Source organism: Nycticebus coucang, chromosome 7, assembly GCF_027406575.1.
Source record: "Nycticebus coucang isolate mNycCou1 chromosome 7, mNycCou1.pri, whole genome shotgun sequence".
Taxonomy (NCBI): domain Eukaryota; kingdom Metazoa; phylum Chordata; class Mammalia; order Primates; family Lorisidae; genus Nycticebus; species Nycticebus coucang.
The window spans coordinates 75920444-75943635 of record NC_069786.1 but is presented as its reverse complement, the minus strand read 5'-3'; positions in this window follow the sequence as shown (position 1 = coordinate 75943635).

The following is a 23192-nucleotide window of genomic DNA, read 5'->3' as shown; positions in this document are numbered from 1 at the left end:
TCAAAAGGATTTTTAGGACTCCCTTCTGGGCATCCTTGCACCAGCATGTGGGGCTCTCTCAATAAATACCAAAAGTCTGAGTAGCAGGAATTCCTGCCAGCAGTGCACAGTTGGAGTGATGTTTAAGGCAGCAAACAATATTTTCCAGATGTACACACTCAGTCTGCTGGGAGTTCCGCTTGGGAGGAACAGCATGAATGTTTTTCCCTGCTGACTGAATAAGGCATATGGCTGGTGCCCTTCTAGACGTGAATTAGAGAATTCGGTTGATTTGTTCTAACACAGTAAAGAAAGAACTAAAGAATAATGAAAGTGAAGGGTCTAGGAATTAGGAGGCCCTGGGGCTTAGCTGGAGGCTGATGTTTACAGTACCTCCCTTCCTTCCTGAATGATTTGTCCATTTGTCTATTCCACTTTGCCGCTATGCAGGGGGTTTGGGAACATGCAGGTGAACATGTGTATGGCACTCTCAAAGATCCTGAAGTACTCTGTGAAGATGTGGGAATCATTTTCTTTTTGATCTTTTGACTCACACTGAAATTTGTCTGGCAAACGCTTCCCTTTCCAAAAGCTTTTATAAAGTATACCTGGTAGAACGTTATTTATTGTCTACTTAGCAAGGTATTTAAAGATTAAATACATGAATATTTGCATTTTAAAGACTGTTAACCTCCTTGATTATAAACCCAGCCAGGAAAATAGAACAAAGTTTGGTGGCAAATGCATTATTTATGTGAATGTTTTTAATTAATTGATTTGAATAATTTTCATCGTGCTGGTTTGGATTGACAGATAACGTATGCTGTTCCGTAGCTGCTGCTGCAGACTCTTAAAAGAGAGCAGTTTTTCGTCTGGGTACACTGACCTTGATCAGAAGAACAGATTGTGTGCTGCAAACTCGTCTCAGCTGCTACAAAGTTCTCTACTTCAAAAATATTCGTCTTGCAGGTGCTGAAATCCCCACCCTTCTGTCTTACAGCTTAGAAGAATTCATTTCCAGGAGCCAGCTTCTAAAGTGTAAATATTACTAGGAAAAGTCATGTATTTAGCCAACTCACATCTGGTTTATATAGAATGTCTCCTTGAATTTAACTCTTCGTCTGGGACATTATAGTTGGGGGTGATACCTGAGGTTATTTTTTTTTCCATACCATCTGAATTTTTTATATCTGGATTATTCCTTATTCCTATAGAGTTTGCTATAAAATTAATCCACAGATAAATAGCAACACCCCTAGATTATGTAACCCATCCCCTGAAATACGGGCAGCAAAACACATTATATATTGATGTTGCTGTGAATATAATTATAACCTCATTGATAATAGTCATGCATTTATCCCTTTTGAGCTCAGTGTTGTGTCCTATTTTTACTATTCCATTTTGTCATTTTCTAACCAAAAAAAAGTTACCCCGTTGCTAGGTAACCTCGGCAATATTGTGTGTAGCCCTCTACTTCCTGCATTCTTCTGGCTTCTTTCTTGTGGTTTAATTATAATTGTTTTTCTTCTGAAGTCTCTCTCCCCATTCATGGCTGCCATTGTCATCGTATAACTGTCAGGGTATTATTGTCACAATCGAATTCAGTGATGAGAAGCCACAATTTGCTCATCCTTCAACAGAATAGAAAATTGACATGTTCTTAAGATGCATCTGCGCGCTTTCAGAGAAATAGTTCCTCTCTTAGAGGTTACATTCCCAAAGAAGGCTTTCAACATTTGGCAACCTTCCCCCTCTAATTTGCCTCTTCCTCCCAACCCCATCATAATGCCTTTCCTTCGAGAACTAGGCTTGCATCTGGAATACAGTGGTGTGTGACGATAAAATTCTGACAGAAAGAAAAATTGTGAGCAATGCTCAGCCTATAAGCTACCACACATCAACAACAATAAAAATGATAGGAAGCACTGATAAGTGACTTACGAACATTGAAGTCACTTAATCTTCATACAGTCTGTGAGGTATTATGGCTCCCATTTCACAGATGAGAAAGCTGAGATGAGTCTGTGGAATAGTGTACTCCTAGCTACAATTTAGAATTATTCTCTATTGTTCCTAGTAAATAATGGAGCTGGATCAATGCCTTCCAATTCTATTGTTTCCTTACACATCCCCAACCCTCATCTCCCCGCTAACATTTATGGGGCTTTTTCCAGTGCATGAATGACTAAGGATTATTTTCTGATTTATGAAGATATGCCTTTGAAATCAGAAAACAGGGAGTCAAAGCCCACCTCTGCCACTTGCCAGAAATATTGTCTTAAGACAATTCTCTGACTTTACTTTTCTGGATGTATTTTATTTACTCATATTACATTTTTGATAGAAAAAACATTCCCCAAATGCCTAAGTCTTCTACTAACCTATGACTTCTTTGGTGGCAAAGTCAGTCTTTTGTTTCTATTTTTATATCTCTACAGTACTTGTCATAACACCTTGCACATGCCCAGGTAGATACTCAGTGTTTGTTTATTCAAATTTGTCAATATTTTTTCCCCAAATGGTTAGCTACATTTTGCTGGTATTATGAGAACTGGCAAAATAATTTGAGAAGACCTCATTTCCATTTACTTCCCCAAAAAATGTCAAGTCAGGGTCATGCTTTTACTTGTTTCTTGATATTTTGCTTATAAAGGCTAAGATTGTGGCCCATAACACCGAGATAACAGCTGGCTGGTTCTGTGTGAGCGGCCCAGGGGCGCCGGAGCCCGAACGGGAGTGAGCGTGGGGTGGTAGCTGCCTGGGAGAAAATCCCATGGGGGGAGGAGACAAGATGGCTGACTAAAGCCAGCTTTCCACAGAGGCTTCCGTTCAGAAGGAGAGTTAAAGGACAAAAATTCAGCAAGTAACCTGGTGGATTTGAGCTGCACTAAGAGAGAAGGTTGTAGAATGCACGTCAACCCCGCTGAGGCGAGCTGCGACCACAAGGATACAAACAAAAGGTACAAAATCCATCACCAAGCGGATGGGAGTCCCTCCCCCATGAGAATGGCTCAGAGTGCCCCACAAACAACTGGGCAGAGTTCAAAGGTCTTCCCACTACACTCCACGGGAGAGACCCTCTAAAAACTGGACCTACCTCCCCTACTGGGGTGCCACGGCATCCTCCTGCCAGGCATAAAACTGTATAAACTGTATATAGTCTCTACCTGGAATTCTGAGCTCCCAGCGCTCTCCTTCGCTCACACCGGGGTCTGAAGGCTAGTCCCAGTAGGTCGGCGGAGAGGGGACTGCACCAGAGTGGCAGTTCCCTGAGGCACAGTGCGACAGCCGTCTTTTGGTGATAATACGGCCAGGCATAAAACTATGTAAAGCTGTGTGTGTTCTCTGCCCGCAAACCCAGGCTTCCAGCGCTCCCCGCGCTCCCCTCTGCTCTCACTCCAAGGTCTGGAGGCCTGTCCCCCAGGGGTCCAGACTCTTGGGCGATTGCTCAAGGGGTGTAGACAGTGCTGGGCTGCAGCCTGTCGTGCAGACTCTGGGATATGGAGCGGAGAGAGGACGATTGGCCGGAGGGGAGCTGCACCGGAGCAATGGTTGCCTGAGCCATAAGGCAGCAGCCCTATTTTGCTAGCAATATGGCTCACTACAGAATATTCTGAAGCCACACCCCCTGTCTCCCTGGGCAACCAGAGACTCTGAGTTTGCCTGAGGCAACATAAACTTGCAAACCAGGGAAAATCCCAGGGCAGGGCTGACCCAGAGGTCTGCTTTACTAAACCTAAGACGCACCTGGCCCTCAGGGGATCGTCAGCCTATAGACAATACAAGAGCAAAGACAAGCTGATTTGGAACTCAATTCAGCTTTTCTTCTGCAGGGGAAACGCAGAGTTGTTCTGTTCTGTTCTGTCAGTAACATTAATCAGGGGTGAGACTGGACCTGAGTGAAAACCCCTCAACCTTCATCTAGTGCCCGAGGTTGTCAGGCCTCACCTCCTCCTGCTGGAGAGAGGCAGAGCGCAGCAGCCTGGCAGACTTCCTTGTGATTCAGGCAGGTACAAACTCCTGGAGTACCGATTCAGTACAGGCAACTGGGTCAGCCAACTGCAGGGCTATCAGTGACTGGGTGTGAAGTGGTGCAAGGTGGGGAAGGAGGCAGCAACCTTCCCAGACTGATTTATAGGCTGGGTGGCTTCTCCTGACTCCACACAGCACTGGAGCAAGCCACACCAGAGGAGTCACCAGACCCCTGTGATCCAGTTCCCAGAGACCTCTTAAACTCTCTCACCCGAGACAGGTGCAGAGTGAGACAATTGATTTGGACATTTTTGAACTGAACCAATCACCTGAGGACAAATCAGGTGGTGCCCTAAGTGCATGGTGTCTTTTCAAATTGTTTGCCGGTGGGGGGGGGCGGGGTGACTTAACTGCTGATATTTCTCCACAGCTGAGACTTCAATCCAAAGTATCTGTTTCACTAGGGTGGAAAAGAAACCAGCTGAAAACAAGGCAGAACCATTTAGCCCCACCACACCAGACAGGGCCCCAGTTTCTCAAGCCACAACACTGTACAGGCCCTCGACAAAGCCCCAGGGGAAAAAATCAGAGGGAGTAAAACAACAATGGGGTGGAATCAGCGGAAAAACTCTGGTAACATGAATAACCAGAATAGATCAACCCCCCCAAGGAAAGATATGGCAGATGCAATTGAAGATCCCTTTCATAAACAACTGGCTGAGATGTCAGAAATCAAATTCAGAATTTGGATTGCAGACAAGATTAACAAAGTGGAATTAGGAATTTGAGGAGAAATTCAAAAGTTGTCTCAAGAATTTAACGAATTTAAAGACAAAACCACCAAAGACTTAGACACACTGAAGCAAGAATTTGCAGCCCTCAAAGATATGAAAAATACAGGAGAATCCCTCAGTAACAGAATGGAGCAAGCAGAAGAAAGGATTTCTGACATCGAAGATAAAGCCTTTGAACGCTCCCAAACTCTCAAAGAGGAAGAGAAATGGAGAGCAAAAACGGATCACTCACTCAGAGAGCTCTGGGATAATTCGAAGAAGGCGAATATCCGAATCATAGGAGTTCCAGAAACAGATGAAGTGGCCTCGCTGGGCACAGAGGCCCTTCTGCATGAAATTATGAAAGAGAATTTTCCAGACATGCCTAGAGATTCTGAAATTCAGATAGCGGACAGCTTCAGAACCCCAGCACGACTCAACCCCAATAAGACATCCCCAAGGCATATCATAATTGACTTCACTAAAGTTAATATGAAGGAGAAAATCCTCAAAGCTGCCAGGAGAAAGAAAACCATTACCTTCAAAGGCAAGAATATTAGAATAACTGCAGATCTCTCTGCTGAAACTTTTCAAGCCAGAAGAGGGTGGTCATCGACTTTTAATCTCCTAAAGCAAAATAACTTTCAACCCCGGATCTTGTATCCAGCTAAACTGAGTTTCATTTATGATGGAGAAATTAAATACTTTAATGACATTCATATGTTGAAGAAATTTTCCATAACCAAATCAGCTCTTCAGGATATTCTCAGACCTATCCTCCATAATGACCAACCCAATCCTATACCACAAAAGTAAACTCACTCAGAAACTTCGGATCAAACTCCAATTTCCACACTGGCGAAAGGATTAAAAATGGCCACTGGACTTTTGAAAAACTCGATACCCAAAACTTCACCAGACTTATCAATATTCTCCATTAATGTGAACGGCTTCAACTGTCCTCTAAAGAGGCATAGGTTAGCTGACTGGATACAAAAACTCAGGCCAGATATCTGTTGCATACAAGACTCACATCTTAACCTAAAAGACAAATACAGACTCAGGGTGAAAGGATGGTCATCCATATTTCAGGCAAATGGTAATCAGAAAAAAGCAGGTGTTGCAATTTTATTTGCAGATACAATAGGCTTTAAACCAACAAAAGTAAGGAAGGACAAGAACGGTCACTTCATATTTGTTAAGGGTAATACTCACTATGATGAGATCTCAATTATTAATATCTATGCACCCAACTAGAATGCACCTCAATTTATAAGAGAAACTCTAACAGACATGAGCAACTTGATTTCCTCCAGCTCCATAATCGTTGGAGATTTCAACACTCCTTTGGCAGTGTTGGATCGATCCTCCAACAAGAAGCTGAGCAAAGAAATCTTAGATTTAAACCTAACCATCCAACATTTGGATTTAGCAGACATCTACAGAACATTTCATCCCAACAAAACTGAATACACATACTTCTCATCAGCCCACGGAACTTACTCCAAAATCGATCAATCTTAGGTCACAAGTCTAACCTCAGTAAATTTAAAGGAATAGAAATTATTCCATGCATCTTCTCGGACCACCATGGAATAACTCTTGAGCTGAGTAACAACAGGAATCTACATACTCATACAAAAACATGGCAGTTAAATAACCTTATGCTGAATGATAGCTGGGTCAGAGATGAGATTAAGAAAGAAATCGCCAATTTTTTGGAACAAAACAACAATGAAGACACGAACTATCAGAACCTCTGGGACACCACAAAGGCAGTTCTAAGAGGGAAATTTATAGCACTGCAAGCCTTCCTCAAGAGAATGGAAAGAGAGGAAGTTAACAACTTATTGGGACATCTCAAGCAACTGGAAAAGGAAGAACTTTCTCACCCCAAACCCAGTAGATGAAAAGAAATAACCAAAATTAGAGCAGAACTAAATGAAATTGAAAACAAAAGAATAATACAACAGATCAATAAATCAAAAAGCTGGTTTTTCGAAAAGGTCAATAAAATAGATTAACCTTTGGCCAACCTAATCAGGAAAAAAAGACTAAAATCTCTAATCTCATCAATCAGAAACAACAAAGACGAAATAACAACAGACTCCTCAGAAATCCAAAAAATCCTTAATGAATATTACAAGAAACTTCATTCTCAGAAATATGAGAATCTGAAGGAAATTGACCAATACTTGAAAGCACGTCACCTTCCAAGACTTAGCCAGAATCAAGTGGAAATGTTGAACAGGCCCATATCAAGTTCGGAAATAGAATCAACCATACAAAACCTCCCTAAAAAGAAAAGCCCAGTACCAGATGGTTTCAGGTCTGAATTCTACCAAACCTTTAAAGAGGAATTAGTACCTATATTACTTACCTGTTCCAAAAGGTAGAAAAAGAAGGAAGACTACCCAACACGTTCTATGAAGCAAACATCACCCTGATCCCCAAACCAGGGAAAGACCCAACAAGAAAAGAAAATTATAGACCGATATCACTAATGAATATAGATGCAAAAATATTCAACAAGATCCTAACAAACAGAATCCAGCAACACATCAAACAAATTATACATCATGACCAAGTCGGTTTTATCCCAGGATCTCAAGGCTGGTAAATCTATAAATGGAATCCAGCACATAAACAAATTAAAAAACAAAGACCATATGATTCTCTCAATCGATGCAGAAAAAGCTTTTGATAATATCCAGCATCCCTTCATGATCAGAACACTTAAGAAAATCGGTATAGAAGGGACATTTCTTAAACTGATAGAAACCATCTACAGCAAACCCACAGCCAATATCATATTGAATGGAGTTAAATTGAAATCATTTCCACTCAGATCAGGAACCATACAAGGCTGCCCATTGTCTCCATTGCTTTTTAACATTGTAATGGAAGTTTTAGCCACTGCAATTAGGGAAGAAAAGGCAATCAAGGGTATCCATATAGGGTCAGAAGAGATCAAAAACTTTCACTCTTTGCGGATGATATGATAGTATATCTGGAAAACACTAGGGACTCTACTACAAAACTCTTAGAAGTGATCAAGGAATACAGCAGCGTCTCAGCTTACAAAATCAACATTCATAAATCGGTAGCCTTTATATATACCAACAACAGTCAAGTTGAAAAAACAGTTAAGGACTGTATCCCATTCACAGTAGTGCCAAAGAAGATGAAATATTTGGGAATTTATCTAACAAAGGACATGAAAGATCTCTATAAAGAGAACTATGAAACTCTAAGAAAAGAAATAGCTGAAAATGTTAACAAATGGAAAAACATACCATGCTCATGGCTGGGAAGAATCAACATAGTTAAAATGTCTATACTACCCAAAGCAATATATAATTTCAATGCAATCCCTATTAAAGCTCCACTGTCAGACTTTAAAGAGCTGGAAGAAACAATACTTCGTTTTATATGGAATCAGCAAAGACCTCGAATAGCCAAGACATTACTCAGAAATAAAAACAAAGCAGGAGGAATTATGCTACCAGACCTCAGACTAAACTACAAATCAATAGTGATCAAAACAGCATGGTATTGGCACAAAAACAGAGAGGTAGATGTCTGGAATAGAATAGAGAATCAAGAGATGAATCCAGCTACTTACTGTTATTTAATCTTTGACAAGCCAATTAAAAACATTCAGTGGGGAAAAGATTCCCTATTTAACAAATGGTGCTGGGTGAACTGGCTGGCAACCTGTAAAAGACTGAAAGTGGACCCACACCTTTCACCATTAACTAAGACAGACTCTCACTGGATCAAAGATTTAAACTTAAGACATGAAAATATAAAAATACTAGAGGAGAGTGCAGGGAAAACCCTTGAAGAAATCGGGCTGGGCGAGTATTTTATGAGGAGGACCCCCTGGGCAATTGAAGCAGCTTCAAAAATACACTACTGGGACCTGATCAAACTAAAAAGCTTCTGCACAGCCAAGAACACAGTAAGTAAAGCAAGCAAACAGCCCTCAGAATGGAAGAAGATATTTGCAGGTTATGTCTCCGACAAAGGTTTAATAACCAGAATCCACAGAGAACTCAAATGCATTAGCAAGAATAGAACAAGGGATCCCATCGCAGGCTGGGCTAGGGATTTGAAGAGAAACTTCTCTGAAGAAGACAGGCGTGCGGCCTTCAGACATATGAAAAAATGCTCATCATCTTTAATCATCAGAGAAATGCAAATCGAAACTACTTTGAGATACCATCTAATTCCAGTGAGACTAGCCTATATCACAAAATCCCAAGACCAGTGATGTTGGCGCGGATGTGGAGAAAAGGGAACACTTTTGCACTGCTGGTGGGAATGCAAATTAATACATTCCTTTTGGAAAGAGATATGGAGAACACTTAGAGATCTAAAAATAGATCTGCCATTCAATCCTGTAATTCCTCTACTGGGCATATGCCCAGAAGACCAAAAATCACGTCATAACAAAGATATTTGTACCAGAATGTTTATTGCAGCCCAATTCATAATTGCTAAGTCATGGAAGAAGCCCAAGTGCCCATCGATCCACGAATGGATTAATAAATTGTGGTATATGTACACCATGGAATATTATGCAGCCTTAAAGAAAGATGGAGACTTTACCTCTTTCATATTTACATGGATGCAGCCGGAACATATTCTTCTTAGTAAAGTATCTCAAGAATGGAAGAGAAAGTACCCAATGTACTCAGCACTACTATGAGACTAATTTAGGGTTTTCACATGAAACCTATAACCCAGTTACAACCTAAGAATAGGGGGAAGGGGAAAAGGGAGGGGAGGGAGGGGGGAGGTGGGTAGAGTGAAGGGGATTGGTGGGATTACACCAGCGGTGCATCTTACAAGGGTATATGTGAAACTTGGTAAACGGTCTGTGAAGCTAGTGAATGATGCCCCATGATCATATCAATGTACACAGCTATGATTTAATAAAAATAAATAAATAAATAAAGGCTAAGATTGTGCACTTTTTTTTTGAGACCGAGTCTCACTTTGTCACCCTGCGTAGAGTACTCGCAAAAACCTCAAACTCTTAGGCTCAAGTGATCCTCTTGCCTCAGCCTCCCGAGTAGTTGGAAGTACAGTTGCCCACCACAACTATTTTTAGAGACGGGATTTTGCTCTTGCTCAGGCTGGTCTCCAACTCCTGAGCTCAGGCGATCCACCTGCCTCGGCCTCCCAGAGTGCTGGGATTACAGGTGTGAGCTACCATGCCTGGGCCTTAAGGTTCTGCTCTTTCCACAACAAGACCAAAACTTCTCAAAAGTTAGATTTATACCATTTGTACCCTCTTCCCAGAAGAAAGGAGAAGACATAAATGAATGATAGAAGATTGACCACAGAGTTAGTTTTACTGGCCTCGAAGACAGAAGGAACAAATTTGTCCTAGAGATGATGTGAAACTTTATGTGCATCTACTTTTATAATCTCCTCTTCTTGAGAAAACAGCCAGTTTAGGCGCATAAATTAAACCAGAAAATAGGGCAATGGACATCTATTTCCTAAACACTTTTACTTGACTAGCCAAGAAATAATAGATTAAGGTTAATTGTGGTGCTATTCTTTTGCAAAGCACATTGAATCTTCATGAATACTCGGACGTTAACCCACCTGAAGAAGAGAAGAAATAGGGGACAAGCCTCTAATTTAATTAGGTGATTAGTCATTTAATTTTTTTTGTCTTTTTTTCTTTCCTTTTATAACTTATCTCAGGATTGTTTAATAAAAGAATCTAAATTAGAAAGAGAGAAAGACCCTGATTGGTGAGTTGAGTCATGGGAAAAGCTGTATTTAAAATGAGCATAAAAAACAAAAGATAAAACAGAAAGGGAGTTTGAACCTTGGATAATTGTTTAAACTTTGTGCTTGTATTATGCAGTATTGTTTTTTCATTCACAATTTTTTTTATCTTGGATTTAATGGTATTATTTGGGTCACAAATCTCCAAACAATAAAAACGCGAACTCTTCCTGTTTTTTTTTTTTTTATTGTTAAATCATAGCTATGTACATTAGTGCAATCAAGGGGTACAATGTGCTGGTTTCATATACAATCTGAAATCTTCTCATCAAACTGTTCAACGTAGCCTTCATGGCATTTTCTTAGTTATTGTATGTAGACATTTGTATTCTGCCTTTAGTAAGTTCTAGTCCTGTTTTGACTTATAGGTTTCCCATTGATTATTTGATAATTAGCCCATTATATTATTCTATTTCAACTATATCAAAATTCACAAATTCAAAAAAATACTAGGGTGTCGAATGTGTTTCAAGAGATATTTAGTATTTCTTTATAGAACAGTTCTTATCTTTTTTCTAACCAATGCTTTATATCTTTCGAGGGGGCCATAAGATTTATTTATTTAGTTTTATTTTCAGGGATCATCTTTACATGTGGCACTCCAGACTCTTTTTGGCATTACTGTTGTTAGTGGAAAAGAAACCATACTCTGTAAAATAATTTTTAAAAAATTTTTTACATATCTGATGAGTGTTTATTATAATATTGTTATGAATGATGGGGAAATGTGGCTATTTCTGTGCTATATAGCTACTTAGGAGACTGAGGCAAGAGAATCACTTAAGCCCAGGAGTCTGAGGTTGCTGTGAGCTATGACGCTACAGCACTCTCTACCCAGGGCAACAGCTTGAGACCCTGTCTTAAAAAAAAAAATTAACTCAAGAAATGTTAGAATGCTTCTCATATAAATTAACACATCAAATAAGCCTAATTAGTTTAATATCTTTCTTTTATAGATCACTTCAGAACTTCCAGGGGCCTTCTGGAGTGTCCTAAAGTGAGTTTAAGATTTAAAAATTTTAATTGATAATTTGATTTTAGGAAGTTTATTTAAAAATCTCAAAAAGTTCACTTGGTAAAATAATTTTAAAAGGTTTATTCTGAGCCAAATTTGAGGGCCATGACCCAGATCCTTGAGCAAGTGGACTCATGAGGGTGGGGTTACAGTTTGTTTTCATACATTTCAGGGAGACAAAAATTATATATGAGGTCATAAATCAATATGTGGAAAACATACATTGGTTTGGCCCAAAGAGGTGGAATATACGGAAGCGGGGGAGCTTGCAGGTTGTAGGTAGGTTTAAAGATTGTTTAGTTGATAATTGGCTGAAATTGGCTTTGCCTAAAAGTAAGTGAAAAGAAATGTGTAAGGTAAAGGGTCTGTTAATTAGAGACAAAGTACCAGACAAGACTCAAATGGTTTGTTTTGTATATTGAGGACCTAGAGGCAGGTCCTGCAAAGCCTGAGGTCTGTTAGTGAGTCACGAGGACGTCTCTAAGAAGGAGAGGGGCATGATGAGGCCTGTCTGATCTCCTTTCTCAAGGCTAGCAACTTAGTTTTGGGGATTCCCTTGGCCAAGAGAGTGTCCAGTCAGTCACTGAGTGGGGGACCCTTAAGATTTTATTTTAGTTCGGGCGATGCCTGTGGCTCAAGGTGGTAGGGCACTGGCCCCATATGCTGGAGGTGGCAGGTTCAAACCCAGCCCCGGCCAAAAAAAAAGATTTTATTTTAGTTCACACAGTGAAACTATTAGACTCAGGTCAGTCAATACATTGTGTGGGTGCTACCATCCCCCAATTCTACATTCAAGGTAAATATCATTCACTGACCTTTCCTGTTCAGCCTGCAGTGATCCTTCTCAGGGCCACATACCAGACCTATCCTACTAATGGAATCTCAGCCTAAAACCTTTTGGCCAATCTCTACCAGAGATTAACCCATCCCCTTTATTTTCTTGAATTATTGCAAAAACTGTAAATAAATTATTTTAGGATTCCTTTTGCTACCTGTTCAGATGTTCTTCTATATTAATATGTTTTTTCCTCTTAAATTAGAAAACGATATTCATTCACTATGACAAGGATTCTTTAATAGGAAAAAAAAGCCCTTCCCAAAAGAATTCTCATCTTGAGGTTTATTTTACACTTTAACTGACAGAAATGAGCCAAAATTTAATCTAGGTGCCTTCTAAGTGAAGACGTGGAATCAGAATCACAAGATAAACATGGAATCTTAGCTCTTTGTATCTTTTGTGCACCCGCTTCATGTATTCTTAGAACATTTTTACATCAATCAAAGCCAGAAGTACTGCATTTGTTATTTTTATATCCAGAATATATGCTTTCTCTCTCGTGTTGCTGAAAATAAACTCAGCCAGTTAGAAGTGATCAGCTTCTCAAGCAAAAGATGAATTTTGGGTTCTTACAATACAGTGGCATTGTCCCTCTGATATTTTTATCAAATAACGTGCTCATTTGCTTCAGGCTGGAATGTGGAAACTTGTTTAGAGTTCATTCTGCAACAATGTAGAACATGTCAATTTTCATGCACAATAAATTCTAGGGGAGAAAGGACAAATAGTTATGATATTTAATTAGAAATGATGTTCGTATATGCTATTTTTCTTAGGATCAATTTTATCAAAGTTCTAACAAATGTTATTGGTTTAAGTAAAGTTAAGCACAAGTTGCTGGGGTTGTTGGAAACAGAAGATAAAGGACCTAGCACAATGTCATGATAGAGGTAGGTTCTGGTTGTTCGTCATGTGTGTGTGTGTGTGTGTGCACACGTGCGCGCGCTTTTAAGGGACAAAGTCTCACTCATACTGGAGTAGAGTACAGTGATTTGATCATAGCTTGCTGCAGCCTCAAACTCCTGGCTCAAGCCATCTTCCTGCTTTAGGCTCCAACTAGCTAAGCGTACAGACATGTGTCACCATGCCCTGCTAATTTTTCTAAAAAATTTTTTGTAGAGACAAGGGTCTCACTATGTTTCCTATGCTGGTCTTATACTCCTGGCCTCAAGCAATCCTCCCATCTCAGCCTCCCAAAGTGCCTGGATTACAGGTCTGAGCCATTGCCCCTGGCCAACATTAGTTTGACGTCAGTAATTAAAAACTGGTGTCTCCAGGCAAGTCTTGGTAAAGTGAGGTATCAAAACAAGGCTTTGGGCACCCCATGGCCATGTGGTAAAGCAGATCTGTCTCATAACTGTATCTAGTTGGAAATATAAAGTTCAGATAAAATACAAAAGCTGAAGCTATAGCTAGGCCACCTTCACATCCCTACTGGCATTGTGGATCACACCTAAGGGGCTTGTGAAGAGATGAAGAATAAATGAGGTTTCCCAGGAGAGGGGGCTCAGCACTAGAAAAAGCCAAGAATGGAAAATTTTACAATAAAACATTTTAAGGGGTAGATAAGCTCATTGAAGGAGTCTGAGACAGGAAGGAAGCAAATCAGGAGACACAGGTGGTAGAGAACTCAAGCGAAAACTACAGATCCAAGGAGGGAAAGCTGTACTCATCAAAGCTTTTTTTTTTTAATAGAAAATTTAATTTCTAGTACACTCAAATTGAGAGTACAGAAGAGGGAAGTATCAAAGCAAGGGAAGGGAAGTTTAGAGATAGGATTGTAGGAAGTTGAGGAACTATTTACCACATTACTTCTGTTTCCATGAGAAAATGAAGATAAATTCATTCAATAAGTAAAATGAGTTGAATTATGAACGCTTGGAACAGCTGCTATGCAAAATTAAAAAGTAAGACACCAAAGAATAAGCAAAAATATTTTGGAGGACTTTGAGAATCCAGATGAGCTTGGAAAACGCAAATTGTAATGGCATTGATTTATACCAGGATGCAAGTTCCTCCAGCAGCCCAGGAGCAGATGGCAGCAGGGAAAGGTTAGAATGAATTCATCCTTGCTTATAATACAGTGATTTCAAATAATGCATCCGAAACCAACGACAGCTGAAATCATACCTGATATCTGACTCCATAAAATCAAAAAGTATGGTGTATATTTTAAAGCTTGAACTGAGAGTCCAGTAACCTGTATCATGTCACTGGCTCTGCCCCTACCTAGCTATGTAACTCAATTAAGTGACCAGTCGACTTGTCTTTCACTTTTCTGGCTCTCAGATCATCTCAGTTATCTCTGAGATAGTAAAGCCCAAGTGAGGAACAGCTTCCCTAGTGAGGGTGGAGGAGAAGTGTTTCCAGCCTTCTCTCAGCTGTGCTGAGTTTGAAATGCTTATTGACATACAGGGGAAGATAGCAGGGGTACAGCAAATGCTACAAATCTGGAACTTGAGGGAAGTGAGGTCTGAGCATATGTATGTGGATGACATCAGTGCAGAAATGCTTTTTAAAGCCATAGGCAAGTGAGATCATCTAGAGACAGAGAGCAGTGCAGCCAGGGTAAAGACAACTGAATCCCATCACACTGCAATATGCAGAGTCAGGAACTGCAAAGGATTATCAGTGACGTGGATAGAAGGGAGAGTTGGGCTCAAGAGGACAAGATGAGCAAGGAGAGAATGTGTCAATCCTGCCAAGAGAAGAGGGGGACAAAGAGGTAATCTCTGGAGATGGCATCATAGCAAGCACTAGTGACCACAAAAGAGCCATTTTAGTGGAGGAAAAGGGTCAAAAACCCAATAGCAATGGGTTATTTACCTGCTAGATTATAAAGCTAGCAGGTAAATAACACATCTTTCCGTACATTCACTGTGAACCTGAAGCAAAGAAATGAAGCTGGGGCAGGGAGGGCATATGTGGTCAAAAGAGATTTGTTTTGTTAAAATATCCTACAAACTTGACTCAGCTGGGCTGCAGCCAAGCTGTTATGAATTGGTATTAGTATTTCTGTCTGGCTCCCTGTCCTTAGGAACAAATGTTCTTCCTTTCTGTGTTTTTCCTTTCTTTCTGCTTATCATGGTTTCTTGGTCTTTTTAGCCTTAGAACCTGCAGTTGTTTAATTCATGTTAATCTTGGTATGTGATGAGTCAATCAACTTTTTCCCATTTTTAATTCTTGAAATACATCAAATTACTATTCTAGAAAGGATGTCAGATTTAATCTAATCATCTTATTTTATCGGTGATAAAATTAAAACACCAAACGGATAAGAAAAAATGCTTCACTCCTGGATCCAGATATACAATCCAGGAATCAATACCCTTACTGTCTAACAAAACATGTTTGTCTTCCTCAGATTTACCTCAATATGTCTGAACACTTTTTTCATCCCAGGGTCAACTCCTTGCACTTCTGAATTCACTAAGCATTTTGCCCTTAACCACTGAGATCAGAAAGTTAAGCCATTTCATACTTCATCCAAAGCAATTTCTATGTACACTTTTATTAATATATTGAAGAAATCTTTTGAAATTTTGAATTGGGCAATGAGGGGTGTTTTGTTACAAATGGTGGGAAATGCTTTGTTCTTACAGATTAGGGGCCTCTCCTGCCAGGTCATGAGATCACAGAAGACAAGAGTCTGACTTTGACTTTCCAGAGCATAACTCACTACTTGCTCACAGCAGATGGTCAAAAAATCCTTACTTATTGATGGGAAGAATGAATCGAATAGTAGCTGCCTGCCCACTTCTTAGAAAACTGCACTGCAATTAGCACTTTTGTTCTAATTCTTGGACAGGCCATAGCTTTCCTTTCTTTGGTTAAGGCTTCCGTTTAACAGCTACCTTCTTTGTGTTTAGATTATGTTGCTTATCTCTGTGTTCCTTTTGTCAAGTCTGTATCACAATAGTTTCCTTTCTTCCCTAAGAATCTGTAGAACTAGATGTCTGCTGTATTATCCTTTCTGGTCCTTGACCTAGTAAGTAAGAATCTCAATATCCAATGATTATATGAATCTGGATCTTTACATGGGATGTTAATACTAGTATTAACTTATGAATTAAAAATTGAGAACCTAGGTTTTCTTAGGGCTGTTTTATAAACATACAAAAGTATTCACTTGGCTGGGTACGATGGCTCATGCCTGTAATCCTAGCGCTCTAGGAGGCTGAGGTAGGTGGATCACTTGAGCTCACAAGTTCGAGAGTAGCCTGAGCAAAAGTGAGACCTACTAAAAATAGAAAATCTGAGGCAAGAGGATCACTCAAGCCCAAGAGTTGGAGGTTGCTGTGAGCTATGATGCCACAGTACTTTACCCAGCCCACAGCTTGAGACTCTTGTCTCAAAAAAAGAAAAGTGTTCACTTAAAGAAAATAATATTTCTAAGCATGTCATTTTCTATACACTTTACAGAGATTGTATGATTCAATGATATAAGCCTTGACTTTAAAGACAATTACTTTTATATCTATTTCTGAAGCTCACCCTGTAGAAGTGACTTCATGTGGAAAATGAAAAGTGAGTCCTATTGAATAGTTGTTGGAAAAGTGAACCTTTCCAAAATCCATGTGAATGTCATTTTAAATAGAAAGTAAGAAAAAAAAAGCTGAATTCCAATTAGGGGAATTATTCTTAAAAAGCTATTTTATGGGGAGTGTCTAGTTTTATTATTTTTAAGCAAGGAACATTGATATTTTATGTTTTATGGTAAAGAAAATGGAAATTAAGTATAGAAATTTTAAGAGGAGAAAAATTGTGCTATTTCTAACAATGTTTTTTAGGATGTTTTGTAAGGTCCAAAGAGATTTGACTCAACCTTAAGAAAATTTTCTTTAACTTAACAATAGTTTAAGGTGGTTTATAAAATCTAAGATGGGTAAACAGAAGCTCTTCAAAAAGAGATAGACAAATGGCCAATAAACATTTGAAAAAATGCTTAACATCACTGATCATTAGGGAAATGCAACTTTAAACCACAATAAGATATCACCTAACCCCTGTTAGAGTATATAAAACCAGCATGCTGTATCTCATAATTGCATTAATATACACAGCTATGATTTAATAAAAAATATATATATATAAATCAAAAAACACCAGATGCATGGATGCAGACAAAAAGGAATGCTTATACACTGTTGGTGGAATTGCAAATTAATACAGCTTCCATGGAAAACAGTATGGAGATTCTTACAAGAACTAAAAGTAGACATACCATTTGATCTAGCCATCTCACTACTGGGTATCTACCCAAAGCAAAAGTCATTGTATCAAAAATACATATGCACTCAAATGTTTATTGCAGCACAATTCACAATCACAAAATGTGGATCAACTCCAGTGCCCATCAATTCATGAGTAGATTAACAGAATTTGATATATGTATACCCTGGAATACGACTCAGCCGTAAAAAGCATGGCTAATGCCTTCTGCAGCAATGCAGAAGGAATTGGAGACCATTATCCTAAGTAAAGTATCCCAAGAATAGTAAAACAAACACCACATATACTTGCTGTACACACACATTTGTTGTTGTTGTTGTTGTTGTTGAGACAGAGTCTCACTCTATCACTCTGGGTAGAGTGCCATGACATCACAGCTCACAGCAACCTCAAACTCCTAGGTTTAAGCAATCCTCTTGTCTTAGCTTCCCAAGTAGCTGGGACTACAGGTGCCCACAACGCCTGGCTCGTTTTTCTAGTTTTAGTAGAGACAGGTCTTGCTTTGCTCGGGCTGGTCTTGAACTACTGTGCTCACGCAATCCACCTGCTTGGGCCTCCCAGAGTGCTAGGATTATAGGCATGAGCCACTGCGTCCAGCCATATGCTTGCTCTTATACTGGAACTAACTGATGAACACATATGTGCACAGAAAAATGTAAAACTCAGTTGTAATCAATCAGGGAAAAGGGGAAGGAAGTGGGACATGGGAAAGTAGGGGAAGGGCAAAAGCCTACCTAATGGGAACAATGAATACTATCTGGGCGATGTGCACATTTACAGTCCTAACTCAAGTATTACAAAAATGATCCATGTAACCAAAAACATTTGTACCCCCTTAATACTTGGAAATTAAAAAATAAATAAATAAAAAATAAAGTCTAAAATAGGAAGAAACTCAAAAGTAATTATGAGATAAGCAGATAAGCTGAATATTCATATTTAAGAAATTTAGGATTTCCTGACAACTTTTAGAAAAGTTACTTCGTATGCCCATGGTCCTTTCCACCTCTGTAAAATGATTTGTCAGTGAGGATTTTAACAAAGGCAAGCCTTACTATCAGATAAAGTGCTTTGTGGAAAACTTTTAAAATATTGAATTTTAAAATCTAATTTTCCTGTAGAAAGTAAATTACTAGCCCACTTGAGATTAGGTGAATTTCATATTAGCATAATCTAGTTACCACTATATACCAGAAAGAGAAAGGATTGAAAGGGGCAGACTCAACAGAGCAAATACAAAATATCTCATTGGAAATGCTCCCAATTTGAATATTAAGGAAATTTATAAAGCTTGAGATTTTTTCACCAGAATAAAACCCTGCTGATATATGTCAGAGTTTAACTCTAAAACCACCAAGTCATGGTTATTCCTCTACCCCAAGGAACAAGTGGAACAAAGGGGGAATTCATACTTGTCGATTTATCCTCACATTTGATGTGGATAGGAGATCCCACATTACAATTCCTGTTAAAACATAAAGCAAGGGCAAAGATTTTTACCACTGCTGAGAGAGCACCTTATTCCTAGCAAGCACCCACCTGTGTGTCAAGAGCCTCCTGCCAACCTTGTGTTTTCAAAGTCAAAGGAAGCAGATCCATGGCTAGAAGTTCAGTGCCTGGTTGTAGCTCAAGCCATGCTCAAGAAGTTTTGAATTAAGCAATGGTAGAGACAGAGTACAGAGGATAGGAAATGCTGGTCAAGAAGGCAAGTGATGAAACTAAGATGATTTTTTAGCATTTGGAATTTTCCAGATGTAAAAATGTAATCTACAAATAAAACACTCCTTCATGTATACCAAAATGGCTTCTTTGATGCAGGGAGAAAAATCTTTGTAGGGTGACAGCTAGCGGCCTTCCAGGGCTCCACTGATCTTTCTGAAGTAAGAGCCAGATGATGCATTCTTTTCTTCCTTAATTTGTGCTTTTAAGTGTGCATGGTAGAGAGTGGGTGGGTGGAATTTTTACAGATATTTTTGTATCATTTTATAGTTTCTCCTTTTATATGATAGATAAATTGTGGGAAAGCTGTGTGCACACCAAACTATATTTGAAATGTCCTCATTGAGTTTGCTGAATAAAGAGAAACAAGCACGTATTGTCTGGTAAAGTCAACAGTCACCCTGCCATCTCTTTTGTGTAAATCTAGACATTCATAATTGGGTTTGATGACAGGCTGGTCCACATGCTTTATTAAATTCCATATTTATATAGCAATTTTCCTTCTTCTATGATATAAAAATCACTAATTAACTCTTCCAATTCTCCTTTGAGGATGAGGGAGAAGCATTATTAATCCAATTTTATTTCTATATGTGATTAACTAAACCACTTTGACTGAAATGAGGGCTAGTTATTATCTCCCTATCATTCTGATATATAGTACTGGAAAAGACAAATAGGTGAATTCAAAACTGTCAGAGATTTACCTATGACAATGGATTTCTCATTACCACTGACACCGTAATGTTCATTCATTAATGTATTATTAATGTATCATTAACTGTGGATAGAAGCATCGTGTTGAAAATATTTAGAGTACATAGGAATCTAACATAGTATTAAATACATGGGCTGGCAAACTATGGCCCACAGATCAAATCCAATCTATCATCTGTTTTTTATGGCCCATGAATGTAGTTTTTACATTTTTAAATGGTTGAACAGGTTCAAGAAAGGAATCACGTTATGACACATAAAGGTTGTGTGAGATTTAAATTTCAGCATCCACAGATAAAGTTTTATTGGAACACAGCCATACTCCTTCACTTATAATGTGACAAATGCAGAGGTGAATAGTTTTGACAGAAAGTATATGATGTGCAAAACCTAAAATATTTGCTATCTAGCCCATTACAGAAGAAGTTTGCTAACACCTTGTATGTAATGTAGGAGGAAGTTTGCATCCCAGAAATAAGTAGCCTAGCAATAGAAAATAGTATTCATATTTGGTTAAAATGAAATACCAAAATACCATATTATAAAGTTGTCTGATATTAAAATAATGTATAAATAAGGTCTAATAATCCAAGTGAAAACTAGTCATACTGAAATATTAAATATACAGGTAATGTTAAAATAAAGTTACATTAGGGGCAGCACCTGTGGCTCAAGGAGTAGGGTGCTGGCCCCGTATACTAGAGGTGGTAGGTTCAAACCCAGCCCTGGCCAAAAACTGCAAAAAAAAAAAAAAATTATTAAAAAAAAATAAATTTACATTATCCTTTTTCAATAAAAAAGAGAAAAATTCATTATAAGTAACCAACTGAGCTAACCAGCCACCCACACAAATTAGTTATGAACAGATGTGAAAATAAATCTACATCATTTTCATTTGGGGGCACTTTGGTCTATGATACAAAATTTCTTTGGGTATTAACTAAAAAAAATGGAGGAACAAAAAAATGAGTAAAGAAATAACTAGATTGAGATTATGGAGAGGTAAGTGTTAGCATAATTAGTGACATAATTGAGTGAGTTATCACAGAGGAAACATGCTTGGTGACGTGGCCAACACACTTCCTGAATCTACCCATCTGCACGATTTTCAACAGTTCTATTTTGGAAATGTTGGCATTCTTTCTGATAATGACTACAGACTTAAATAATTTCATAGGGTATTAGTAAATACCATAGTCAATATTTTAAAGCACTACCTGGATAATCAGTGTGATTCATTAGCCTGTTTAGCAATTCTGACAGGAGGCTGAAGCCAGACACAATCCTTGAGCTAATAGAGCCTAGGATTTACACTATATTTTAAAGTAAATAAAGCTATTTAATCAGGAAGGAAAATAAAATCACTTCTTGTTCATCGATTCTACCTACCTGAAAATAAATGCTAATGCTCTTCAATCACGCCTGATCCTTTCATTCTAAATTTCTGGTATGGTCTTTTGACACACTTGGATTACATAACTTCCAGAATGGTCATGGGGTGATAAGAGAACAGGATTCTCCTGGAGGCAGATAGGCCTCCAGGACACAGGAAAGAGGTGTGAGAACCGGAACACTGTTGGTAGCTCCCAGGGTAAGGCAAGATTCACTGCACCACTTAGCACAAGTCGCTCCCCCTCCCACCTTGGTGGCAGCTTACTTTGCTCTGCCATTGTTTCTGCAATTCTTGCCATAACCTGCTAAATTCCCAACAGATACTAATCTTTGGGATTCAGAAATAAGAAACCAGAATTTCTGAAAATACTCAGGAATTTCTCAAATCATAAGTAATTTATGTTGTTCATAATATTTCATATGCTAAGTGATAAATTATAATAATAATCACTAAATCTTTTGTGATAGAATTACACTAACATTTTTAGAGATTTTCTATAAAAATGATATACAAATCAATTATGGTTTTTTTATGACCCTCATACCTAGTTATATGATATTTCAATAATGCATAAAAATCTCTGATATTTTTTTAAAAATTATTATTAATACATAATACAGTAGAATAGTTGACCTCCATAGTTGACCCCCTCTCTACATTGACCACCTCCTTAACTTGACCTAATTTTCATAGACTGGACAAGTACCACATGTACATGTCAGTATATTAGGCCTAGTTTCTTTACCACCCCTTCATGGGGTGGTCAACTTACAGAGGTTCTACTGTAGTTGTATATCATTACAGGGTACATGTAATGTTTTGATTCAGGCATACATGTGAATTAATAAAATCAGGGTAATTTGGGCATCCATCACTTCAAGCATTTATCATTTCTTTGTGTTAGGAACATTCCAATTTCACTCTTTTAGTTATTTTATTCTATTTTTTCTCTTATTATTTTCAAGTATACCCTAACTTATTGTTATTAAGTCACTTTGTTATACAAGCTGGTAATTTTTAAATAATACGAAAAGAAAGTAAGAATAACATTAAACAGTGTCAAATAAAAATAATTTTAAAAATTAAAAAAGAATGCCACAAATATTTAATATTTAAAATGATCATTTGTAAAGTAACACTTTGAAATATACCTAGGACTAATTGCCCTGTTCAAAAGAAAAAAAAATTTCTTTCATTTTGCATTGATGTTGGTCACATTATTAACAGTACACTAAAACATCCTCAAGGTCAGCGTTGGGTATGTGTGGCTTTAAGTAAGTTCATCTCTTTGTTTAGTGATAAATATATTTTGTTCATTTGCTCTGATTTTGATTTTGCATTTGAAATCAGTATTGCTTTTGATAATTCAGATGTTGCATCCTTTTTTGATTTTATGTAGGAGTGTTCACATCTTTTTCTCTCTTTTTTCTGTTACAGTAGTTACAAAGATCTACAGCCTATAGTGAATATTCATACACTGAAAACACCAGAAAACATTATTGGACAGTATTCATTACTATTCAATATGTTAAATAGTATGACTGGGTAATTTAACACTCAGATCTCCTAGTGAGGTTTATAGCGCTTCACAGATTTGCCTATTTAAAGACCTAATTGCACTTCAAAACAAATTTGTTTTAAGAACACTAAGATTTGTATAAAGTATACTATCCATATAAACATTAAATTTTTTTTATCTCACCATTAAAAAGAGATGGGGTTCTCTGTGGATTCTGGTTA